We start from the raw sequence: 13,035 nt of genomic DNA, 5'->3' as shown, positions 1-13,035 counted from the left end.
GTGAACAGAAGCCATTATTAGGAAAATATTTTCTTTTATTGAGAGTTAAAATATACTTTGTATATGATTTATTTTAGTTATATATGCAACATTAGGGCATTTTTATGGAATGGAAATTTGCACATAACGAATTATTTTCCCACAAGGACAGCTGTTTAATTTGGGGGAAAAATATAATGGCAGGGAGGTGCTGAATGAAAGGATCTATTAATTTTAAAATGACAACTGTTGTAGGATTATAAGTTTTGTGGGTTTTTTGTTATTAAGAAACTGGAACAGTTCAAGATAAAGTTAAGTTATATTTTTGACATCTTTTTCTGTGCAGATCAGCCCACTGAGACAGAGATTAAGTAAGATGTGATGAAAATAAAATTAGATCAAATCATAACAATAACATCGGGCTAGAATTAAGACATTTCTCTTTTTTAAGGGACTTTTTTTTATTCCCAGTCTTCATTTTCTGTGAATTGAGACTTTAAGCTTTTATTTCCTATGAGAGCCAAAGTGATTTTTGGATTGGTCAGTAAAAGTCTATTTAATATGTCACTGCTCTGAAAGTTTGTATTCTCTTTCACATCTCTACTGCCTTTCACTTACCCTGTATTAGAAATATTTTTCTTCCACTGACTTTCTGAAAGGTGTAACAAAAGGCTAAAATTTTGCTGTTGAAAAGATTTTATTTAGTGATTGATTTGCAGATCAAAATATAGTCTATACTTCACGTAAATTTCAGATCTTCTCCTACAGCTACTGAGGTTAACAAAAAGGATTCATTTATGTATCGGGGAAAAAAATCTTTAAATTTAGAAGGGTACCATCATCTGGTTGCAATATTAGGTTTTCATAAGCATCGATTTTGTACCAGGACCTGGGGAACACAGCTGTGCAGGGACATTTGAACTAACACCAACCCAAAACAGTATCAGAATAAAGCAAACAGCATTGTGAATGTATTTTGCACAGATACAAAAACAGATTATCTGAACCTAAACTCTTACTTCCATCCTCTCAGATTTAGCTACAGGTGGATTTGTCCATGCTGGGATATGCCTCTGTGTTGAATATTGACTGAATGACATGGGTTTCCTCAGTAACTGTGTAGATACATCCTTCAGTCATAGCTGACCTGATTGCCTGGCTCCTGTTTGAACACGTTCTCTTAAAAAGACCTGCTTAGATAACCATGTCTTCTGCATGTGCCTCTGAGACCCTGGGCTTGCCTGGGTGCTGAGGCACGCTAACACCTTTGCCTGGATGGATCTGGTTTATTTCAGTAGGGAGAAGCAGAGAAGGCTATCCAGATTTAAACAATTTCAACTTTGTCTTAACCTAGCCAAGACAGAGAATGCTTATGAACTTGAGTAGAAAGTTTTCTGAATAGGCACAGGAAGGCTTCAGTTAAAGCCTAAGTTAACCATGCAAGATAAAATTTTAGATAAATGAAATGAGGATGAGCTGTCTTTTCTCTGATCTCTGTTTTATGGACTTAGAATAATAGCTTTAGGCCTGTACTGTCTCACTTACTGTATATTCATATGCTACCTTGCACACAGAGGCCTTAATGTCATTAACTTTTTGAGCAGTACTGCTATACAAATTTCTAATATCGATAGTTGTCATTATAACTTGTCTTGATGAAGGAAAAGTGGGCATCTTTGGAAGGAAGCACGCCCAAACAGATGAGATATTGTGTTAACCACCACCAACCACCTACAGGTTTACTAGGAACATTCAGATTTCATGTTCATAATGCCCTGAAGGTTTTACTTCAGTTACCTTAACTTCATGGTTGGGGATACCAAAGCATAAGGATTTAAGTGAGTTGTGTGATGCCACAACCTGAAGTCAGCAGTTAAGAGAGCTCATAACACAGGAATTTCGAATTCCTCCATTTTTCAGCATGAGATGATGTTACTTTGCAACTGAATGCCCTGTATCAGTCCTCTACGGAAAAGAATGAACATAAACAAATTCTCCAACATTTACTTTTTCTGGTGGTAACAAAGAAGTAAGTTACATTTTGGAAAAGCTAGGCTTTTCTTTGTTACCAGCCCTCAGTCAGAGCTTCAATTATGTTCATTTGTCACTAACAAAACTCTGCTTGAATGAATAATTCACAACAGATAATGCATTTGTTGAACTTTGTCTGTTTCCCTACTTCTAGGCTTTTTAAAGCAGTTATAAAAAAGTTTCAAAAGAAGATTCTGGACCTAGAAACACTTAACTTGAAGTACATGAATAATCTCATTGACTTCAGTAGGACTACTCAGGTGTTTATAATGAAACACATATATGTTACCAGCTTACTGGAGCCTTCTTCTGAACTTTGAGTATGAAATTTAAAAAATAATTTTTCACCAACATTTAAATTTAAAATTAACTTTTAAAGAATGTTGCATCTAGCAAAGGATTAATGTACAAATAATCACAGATTATGAATATGAACATTCTTGTGCATGCTGTTTATTCAAAGTTGAGGTTCAAATGTGAATAAATAAATGTTTATCAAAATATTGTTCCGTCCATCCAGATTTCTAATACAAATCTCCCCAGAACTATCACTGCAGAATTAGCAGGAAAGATCATCTGCTGTTACAGGAGCAAATGCTGGTCAAATACTTTTCTCTAATATCTAACACAGACAGAAAGGGCCACTTTTTAAGGGTCATATTGTTTTCTGCTTAGTACATCAATTAGGTTGATTTTCCTCTCAAGTTCATATGTGGTAGTCAGTAAGAACCTAACAGAAATCCATGAACAGTGAAGTATAGTGAAGTAAACTGCAGGAACAAGGAAAAGGACCCATTGTTTTCATTATGATTACAGAATAAATTTTTGTACTTATCCTTACAGTGTTTAAGCAAATGACCTGCAAGATTTTTATCCTTGTAATATTTTCTCCAATCTCATGTTCCTTGCTGCTCCAGGAAATTAAGCCAGGTTGCAGTATGGCCCACAATGTCTGTTAATGTATTTTCAGTGAAAAACAGACTGCTGTAGATGAAGTAGAGATACTCCACATGTCACATTCCTGCCAGCTTTGTGCAAGAGGAGTAGAAATCAGACAAAACACCAGTGGATCCACAAATTCAGTTTAAGTCATATACTGTGTTTGTATGTCTTTAGGGAAAGAGGAAATTTGGTTTCATTTTTTTAAAGCACAGATAGTGGGAGGCTGTTACATTTTTGTAAAGTTATAGGAAGACTAGATCTAATCATGTGTTACTTGACCTGCTTTTTTTTTTTTTTTTTTTTCATTAGGAGTTGGAGTTATTCCTCAAAATCTGTAAATTTCCCTAAGAATGTCAGTTTTTAAAATGTCTTGGTATGGCTTATGCTCCACTGAAGCATTAAATTTTGAGGGAGGGGAGAAAAAATTACATGTGTATTTGCACAACATGCATCAGCCCACTCTGTCATAAGAAACCATAAATATATTCCAGTTAAGTGTTAGATTCTTCATACTCTGCACATAAGGAAAAAGGAAGGAAATTTTCTAGCAGATGTTTGACTGGAATAGACATGAATTACTTCTATGGTACAGGGATGCTGAATAACATGGGTGTGTGGGTCAGATGTCTCTACCAGCAGTCCTGAGACTTTTCCAAGTCTATCATAGCACAAAGCATTAAAGTTGTGAACCTGTTCATATGCTATATGCTGTAACCTCTACAATTTACAGCCTGGACTTTGTCAGTCAGGTAAAATGACTAAAATGACAGCAGTATAAACTGAGCAGAAATACTAATTCAGGAAGAGTTTTGTCTCCTTCTGTTGTATCTTATTATAAAGTGGTTTTAACAGCTGGGGCTACACATGAGGTACATTGGCAGACTGGAAGCCATTAGGCCAAACCCTCTGGGATATTTATTTCCAACATCTGGAAACAAATCTGATTCTGCTGTAGGCAGCTAAGTTTCCTATGCTGTCAACCCATAAAGCTGTCTTTGAGCCTGCTAGTCATGTTAACTGATAGAATTGAACTGGAATCCAAGACAGGGCTCTCCTGTGTTGTTTCAGAAGTGAACCTGACCCGTGAACAGGCATGGCTAAATTTGACAGACAGTCCAAATAGAAAGTCAAGCTTTTAAAACGTCACTGTCCCTAAATACTTGGATTTGAAGCCCGTTCTCTGCATTGACAGTTTTTGCCGTTTAACGCTATCTTTTGTAATAACATAATATATCTGCCTTTGCCTTCCCTCTCCCACACTCCTCGTTACTAGGTTCCAGATACTTCACATTTTGTATGTAGAGCTTTGCACAGAAACTTTATTTTGTCAAAAATGTAGGTAAATTAGAGGAACTTTTCTCAAGTTACAGATCTTAAAAATAGGTTTCAAAAAGCATCTATGCTTTTGTGTCGCTTCTATGAAATAACATGCCTTAAAAGTTTGCTCCTTTCAGGAGAGTGACTCTGAAAAGCCATGATTTTTAGGAAAAATCACAGTGACAGGTTTCCAGCTCTAGCAATTGAAGACTCTTTTCCCTATGAAAAATGGCAATGAATGCCTTTTAAAGATTTAAATTGAAAAATAGATTAACCTTGATGCTGGATGCACCAAAAGCACCAAGGGAACCTTAATCATGAACTTTCTGGACACACAAAGGAAACTTGCAAGAGTTTTTTTATGTCCTCTGAAATATACATTTTGCAGATTATCATCTTTTAGCCATACCAGTGTTCTTTATGCTTCAGAGCTGAAAAAGTTTAAGTTAGCTATATAAAAACCCCAACCCTGAATATTTAATGATATGCTCAAGTCCATTTGGTATTATACATAATTTTATACTTGAGTCCTTTGCTAAACTAAACTGGCATAATTCTACTAGGCTGTGGATAGTGATAGATTTGCATCAATTTCACAGAATCACAGAACCATCTAGGTTGGAAAGGACCTTGAAGATCATCTAGTCCAACCGTTAACCTAGCACTGACAGTTCCCAACTGCACCATATCCCTAAGCGCTATGTTGACCCTAATTTGCTACATCTGAGGACTAAGGTCTTGCAGCCAGTCACCATACACTTTGGGGGAGAGTTGCTGCAAGCCCCACAGAAAAGGCAACAGCCAGCCTATTCCTTCCACTCCTGTCCATCGCCTAGAGGAGAACTATATTAGCCCTGAAGCTCCTAAGTTTGAAATGACATTAAAACCTGGCATAGCAGTAGAACTTCAAATAGCTATTGACATTTAATCTTTATTTATGATAGTAGTAGCTTCAAGTTTTGAGGCAAGCTGCCATGTAAGCAATAATTCAGACCCATTCCCCCTGAGGAGCTCTGGGTGTAATTTAACTGGATTGCAGATTTAACTGGATTTTTTTTTTTTAATTTCAAAACAATAACTGAAGTGGCCAAACAAGAAGAGACTTGTGAAATAATTCATTGCACAATGTCAGACCTATTCCTTCCCTTAGCTTTCATATCCTTTTGAGAGCAAATCTTTGCTGAAAGATCTTTACATGAAATGTGAATGGATTATGCAAGAGAGACAGGTATATATTCTCACATCTGCACCAAAATGGGTGTTGAATCTCATTTCCAAGTTTCATTATTTGCACTTGAATGAGGGTATGACAGTGGTGGAAATAAGTGTTTTGTTAAATTTCAGATAAAATAGAATGTAAAACAATCTCTCATGAAAACTTTATGTGGAAATACATTTAATGATTTCAGAAAGTCCAAATAACAGGTATAACACTAGATGTCAAATTCCGATAAATCTCTGTTGTAGTCTTTGTAGCAGTCACTCTGATTTAGATTATCTGAGCATCTGCCTCATGGTTTTGTTACCATGTAATAATCAATATTTGTCATTTTCTCACAGAGACTCTTTCCTTTGAGATCCTTTGCAACCTTACAAACACATTAGCTTGCTAGCATTAAGGCCATCATTTTAGATAAAAAAAATCTGGGGATGTTACTAATGCCAGCTCTTTCTTTCTTTGCCAGACAATTTTGAATTATACCTTAGGGCCAGATTCTCATCTCATCTGTGCCAGTGGAGTTACCTGATATTTTCTGGTATCAACAGCATTATAGTAGTACAGACCTTCCTTAGCTTTCAGAGCCCTCTAGAGTCCAGCTAGCATGGAAACCCCATCCTAAAATCCTGTAAAGGTATCAGGTTAAAGGTTTATCCATGCTATGGCTCATTTATATTTTTAGATTTAAAACACCACTATCTTTTCATAGGATGACACTGAGAGGTTCTTCAGTGGAGCCTGAAGAAAACTTCTAGGTTTTGTGATTTCAGAGTAAATCATGACATAAATATGTCTACACATTCTTTGTAGTAGATAGGTCAGACGATCTAGATGAATTTGAAGTAAATATACAGGAAGCATCAGACCAAGAAAAGAAGCTGTGTTCATAAGTCACCCAGACTGGATGGCATTCACCTGGGAGCTCTGAGAGAACTCAAATGTGAAATTGCAGAACTGCTGACCAAAGTACGCCAACCACCACTTCAAACACCCTCTGGGACAGAGGCCTGGCTGATTGCCAGCAGAATTCCTGTATACTGCAAAATTTCTAGAGGGTATCCTGGAAACTGCAAGCTGGCTAGACTGACCATTCCTGGTAAAATGGTAGAGCCTGTAATGAGGAGTGAATTCTCTGATTCCATAAGTGAACAAGGTCTTTTGGGAAAAAGAAGCAGCAGGGCTTCCAGGAAGGGGAGTCAGGCCAGTGATGTGTCAGAGGATTTTTAGGTGTCAACAGCGTGTAGATAAAAGTGATCCACTGGATCATGCACTGGGGCTTTCAAAAAGCCTTTGGTGAGTTTCTGCACTAAAGGTTACTAAAAAGACAAGGTTGCAATGGAATTGGAGAAAGGTTCCTTTATGAACTGAAAGCTGATGTTGTGGTTGGAGCTCAGAGGGCAACTGAACACTGGGAGCCACTCACTCCTCCCTTCCCCCCCAGCACTGGGAAGAAGAAAATAAAGCAAAAGGCTCCGGAACTGAGACAAGGGCAGGAGGGATGACTCACCCATTATGGTCACAGGCAAAAGACAGACTCGTTAGGGGAAGAAAGAAGGAACATAAATTCAATACAGACACTAACAACAACAACACTTAACAGGCAGTAAGACAGTGAGAAGCATGAGCACATCTTGAAAACACCTTCCCCCCACCCCTCCCTTCTTCCTGGGCTCAACTTTGTTCCCAATATCTCTACCTCCTCTCCCCAGCAGCACAGGGGGCAGGGAATGGAGGGGTGCCGTCAGTCCTGCCGCTTCTTCCTCCTCAGGGAGGGGGATGACTTCTGGCAATCTTCACCTGCTCCAGAGTGGTCTCCCTTTCACAGGAGACAGTCCTCCACAAACTCTCTCCAACATGAGTCAGTCCCACAGGCTGCAGAGTTTCCTCAGCTGCTCCAGTGTGGGCCACCCCTGCGTGTTGCAATCCTGCAAGTGCTAAACTACAACAGCCAGGGTTTCTTCCCACACAGTCCTGGCCTCCTTTAGGGACAGTCACCTGCTCCAGCGTGGGGTCCTCCATGGGCTGCAGGTGGGCATCTGCTCCACTGTGGATCTCCATGGGTGGCAGGGGGGTGGACCTGCCCTCTCACCATAGGATACAGGGGAGTGTCTGCTCTAGCACACCTCCCCTCCTTCCTTTTCCTTTCTTCCACTGACCTCAGTGTTCACACAGGTGTCCTCCTTGCAACTCCTCCTTGCATCTCCAACTCCTCCTCCTATGCTACCCTTCTTAAATATGTTATCACAGAGGTGCAACTAATTGGCTTAGCCTTGGTGCAAAGGTGGATCCATCTTGGAACCAGGGGAGCTTTGAGAAGCTTCTCACAGGGAGCCACAGCTGTATCCCCCCTCCCCTGCTACCAAAAACCTCCACCACTCACTCAAACCCAGGACAATGATTAAATGGTAGGAAGCAAAATGTCGGGCTTAATGGTCACTTTCCAGGATGGAAGAAATTCAGGAGTAGGGTTTCAGAAGGACCACTGCTGGGACCAAAATTGTGTTACATCTCTATCATTATGCATCAATGACCTGGCAAAAGGAGTACACAGTGAAGTCTCTAAGTTTGTGGATGATGCCAACTTCCTTTGGTTAGCTGGCTACAATTTCAGTGGCATAGATCTAGGTGAAAGGACAAAAGGGTGGCAGGTGAGCTTCAGTGTAGCTAAATGTAAAGTAGTGCCTACAAGGAACAATAATCTAAACCACACCTGCAAGTCGCTGAACTTGGAAATGGCAATTACTGCTTAGGAAATAGATTTTGGAGTCATCATTTTCCATCTTCTAAAATTGTTACCTCAATATGCAGTGGTAGACAAAAAGGGCAAATGAATTATTGGCCACTGTCTGGAAAAGTACTCACCCAGACCTTGAGTACTGTGTATTGCTCTTGTGTCTGTGTTTTAATGGATGTAATGGAGTTTGACAACGTACAGAGATGGCAACTAAAGTGATGAATGGGAGGGGATAGCTAGCTTACGCGAGTAAACTAAAAAGGCTGTGACTCTACTTTAGACAGCAGAAGTCTGAGGGGGCATATGTTAGGGGTTTACCAAATCATGAAGGTGGTAGAGAAGGTTAAAGCAGAACCGTTATTCACCAAATCCCGCAATACTGCACTCAGGATCCCAGCTTTAAATAGATAAAAGGAAGAACATTTTTCCATGTCAGCTATTGGAACGTGCTGCCAGAGGAGGCTGTGGAAGGTGGCAGCATCAAGAGAGGCAAAAGAGGATGAGACAGTCTTGCACACAGCTGTTTCATCCACAAGCAGAACCTAAAGGGACCAGATGAAGCTGTAACCAATAATAACCCCAGTGCAACATTTTGAATATTTGGGGTAGGAGGAGAACATGGTCTACAGGAAGTGACCAAGCCTGTGTGCTTTTCTTCTAAGCACCATCCCTTATTACCACTCATTTTGCTGAATTCTCTAACACTTAAATACTTTGAAATCCTCCCTGGGGCTTCAGTGAGAGATATAAATAAAGTGGTTAGGGGCTGTAATGGACAGAATAAAGGGAGGAGGTGAGAATCAAGGGCAAAAAGTAATAGAATAACCCAGGAAGCTAGAGAGCACACCAAGTAGGTACCCTGACAGCTTCTACTGTTTTTTGAAGACATTAGAGGGAACATTCAGGTGCTGTTTAGTGGTGCCCTCTTCCCTGGGACATGAGAGGGACTCAGAATGGAAAGCAGTCCAACAGACCCCAGAATTCTGCTGAGAAGATCAGAAGGAGGTTGATGAGAGCTTGCAACTTGGTGGATGAGGATGGATGAAGACGGTGTAAAGAAAAAAGTGAGGGAAGAAGTGCAGCCAGGACTTCCATATGAGGTTCTGGAGGAGCTGTAAGAGGGATTTTGATGTGAAGCACTAGATGTACATGTGTACGTGCAGAAGGTGCACAAGTCAAGGGACTCTGTGAACATGCAGAATTTACATGGCTTCATGGAGTATTTTCCAGCTTATATCCCCATAACCAAGAAATTAGCTTTAATATTCCATCCCTCATTAATCAGACCACCTAAAAACCACCTGCTAAAAATAAACTGGACATGTTATGAACAACATGGCAGGATCCTGAGTGCATCATCCATCCCTTATGTGCCACATCAGCCTGTGACCATCTTTCTCTGTAATGCTCCTCTGCAACCTCTTCCCCTTCCGAGTATGACACAGCTATATGACCTTGCACCAGGCTGCTGTGAAAACAGCTAAGCTGTGAGAAAGCCTCATATGCAGCGTCCACTCACGTATCCTCTATGCTGTGGTTTGGGAGCCTCATTTTAAGCTCAGATCCTTGCTTAAGCTATATTGTAGATGTGTTGAGCCTGGCCATATACCTTGCTAATCCTGGCCTTGCCTTACTGCCTTCACTTCTGGCTTGACCTCAGACCTCCCTCATCACTACAGACATGCCTGGCAATCACTGCTCTGCTGGCTGCACATGTCCATCATCACCAGACCTGCTCTGCTCTTCTTGCTTGAGTACTGTGGGCCTGTGCCCCTTGCTCGTGAAGACACTGCATCTGCCTACCTTGTTGTGACCCTCAGCTACCCACTTGCCTTGCAGAGCAGGCTGCTCTTGCTGCTGCATGGTGAGCCACACTTGCCTACAGCAGTCACTGCATTTACCTTCTTTCAGTTACACAGTGTGGAGTGGAAATTCGTGACTGACGTCAATAGGAACAGCATTGTTTTGTTCTTGTAGGTCCTTACAGAACCACATTTTTAACTGGCTCACCATTAACTTTGTTTTTCCCATATTTCAGTTACCCAGGTTAAAAGCAATGCAGTTAAAAGTCTGTAGGCTGTATGAATTGCTTCACAATAAGACAGACTGAAACCCTGCAGCTAAAGATTCAAGCTTTGTCTATGCTTTAAAGTGGAGGAAGTATCCAGACGGGAGTATGTGTAGCTGTGCATCCTTAGGGCTTTTTTCTCACCACTAACGTTCATCTGAATAGCTACCAGCTACATCTCCCCAGTTCCCATCCACAGTTAGCTATGCCTAGGCTCCTGAAATTGCAATATATGGCCAGTTGATTTCAGACCATGAATCATTGTATTGATAACAGTAAGAACATAAGGATTCTATCTGAAGTTTAGCAATGTAACAGGCAGACCCAACGTAAGGAACTGCAATTGTCTTTGCATGATTTTGAAAAGAATAAGGAATAAACCATGCTTTTTGATCACTGGGCTAAGTCTGGTGCTTTTTGGCAGTCCATAGGAGGAAATATTACAAAATGGCATTGTCCTGGAAAGTGCAAGAGAAGTACTGACCTTGGGTCTCTTTCCATCAAGCTTGAAAAATACTCTTCATTGTTGCCAGTGAATACTGAGAATAATACGAACAAAGAGAATATCACTTACAAGATGGTGTCAAACTGCATCAAGCAAAATAACCTGAAGGAATACCTTCATGTTATATTACCACATCTTTCAGCATGCGTTGCCTCTTACATTTAGAAACAGAGGGTTTATTTTTCTTCTCGGAGTGAGGGAAAAAACCACCACCGACAGCCCTTTGTGCTGAAGGTTATATTATTAATGAGTGTTGGGAAAGGGAGGAACTTTATATAAATACACTATCATTACAGTTAAAAGAAGGTGCAGAACATAGTGTTTGAAGACAGAGAAAGTAGGGTAATTGATTTTTCAGAATCTTTAAAAATACATGTACATGCATGGAACCAGATCTGACCTGAATTACCAGCAGTGTTAATTTAGAACACTTTTTTGGAAATCTCCTGGAATTATGGTAACTCCTCAGCATTTATATCTCAGATCACAGTATGTATGAATATGAGCATGAGTAGGAAAGTAGTGAAAAACACTGAAAAGACCTTGTAGAATGTAGCAGCTACAAAATTACAAAGGACAAAAACCTCTTTCAGAAGTTATATATTTAAATTCAAGGTGAGTCGTAGAGCCCCAACCTTGCTTGTGTGGACTGTGTAGCATCACCCTGCCCTCAAAGATAGCTGGGGTCATACAGAAATGAAGGTTCATCAGGAGTTTCTGGGTGCAGAGGGGAACACAGTCACAGTCTTTACATGCTGCCCTGCATTCAGACAGCCAAGGCAGAAGATTGGTTAGGGAACACTTATTTGTGTATTCTTCACTCATGGCATGAGGATGTCCAAATATTTTTTGATATAGCTGCAGATACAGTTGCTTGTACATATTCTTTACATGAGATATATCTGACTTGCTTTTAGTCACATGCTAGCTATAACACCTACTTCCACTGAGAGGTGCATATCTAAAAATATTTCAACATGGAAAGCAGGCATAGGATTTTTAAAGAACTCATAGCACAAAAAAAAATTGCCAATTTGAAAACTAGTTAACTTATGTTACTTTGTCACCATGGTGGAGTTACCTACTCTGTCCTCTTTTCTATACCCAACCATTTGTAAAACCTACTAATTGGTTTATCTATTATATTTAGGTTATTAGAGATCTGGGATAAAGAAATAACTTTTATCATATCTTTTGACAGCACTTAGCTCAATGGGATCTAATGAGGAATAGAACTGCAAGATGCTGCTATACCACAAATTATAAATAATTAATCATAGAGGTAAAAGAGAGCTGTTAACATTTTCTTCTCCAAGGATACCTCAACTGTGTTACAACAAAAAATGTCGAGACACTTATGCCATCATGTTGTAGAGAAATGGAAAGTTATTATGAACTTCAGATTTCTTGAAATAATCATTTTGGGCATCAGAGCTCATGAATTGGGGACATACAAACTAATATTCTCTAAAGAACATTTTGATCTACTTTTATCTTAAAAAGTGGTGAGTTTAGACCATTTCTTTGCAGTATCTTCTAAGTCTCACTAGTAGAAAGACCCTTCAGATATTCAGCCCAAATTTTGCCCTTCCTTAATTTAATTTATTCTGTTTCTAAACACTCAAGTGCCTCCATATAATTCTTCTCAATAGCTGTCATTCCTCTCCACATGAATTATTAGGTGGCATTGTTTGAACCTCTCTCAATATCTATTTATCCTTATACCTCTAAGCACCTTTCTTTCCACAGTTATCTGTGATCATCTGTATTGCTAACCCTTCCAAATTAGCAGTCTGAAAAAAACACATTTCAATGTTGTTTGCCCTGTGAAGCACATTGCAAAGACATGCAATATTTCATGAATATTGTACATCTTTCTGTTTGTCTGATTGGTATGATATGAATTCTTGGATGAGAATGACAGGTTTTCTAGGAGGAACTGACATGAATGCAGGAAAGCAGACAATGGTAACAAACACCTCCCATTTTTACCAGTATTTAAATGGCAGTGCAAGTAGGAAAGGAGAATCTCAGACATCCATTTTGAGCAGGTTAAACAGAAGGCCACCCCAGGGCCCTACACTCAAGGTGACAAGAGCATTACCAAACATAAAGCCAGTCTCTTAGCATGAATGATAAATAAGCCTCAGGTGCCCAACACCAGTGCCATACTATAGGCATATATCTCTTGTTGCATCTCCATCTTTAGTCTGTGGTATTGCACTTCATTTTAAGACTTA

The sequence above is a fragment of the Strix aluco genome, chromosome 1, assembly GCF_031877795.1.
Source record: "Strix aluco isolate bStrAlu1 chromosome 1, bStrAlu1.hap1, whole genome shotgun sequence".
Taxonomy (NCBI): domain Eukaryota; kingdom Metazoa; phylum Chordata; class Aves; order Strigiformes; family Strigidae; genus Strix; species Strix aluco.
This window is presented reverse-complemented; position numbering follows the sequence as displayed.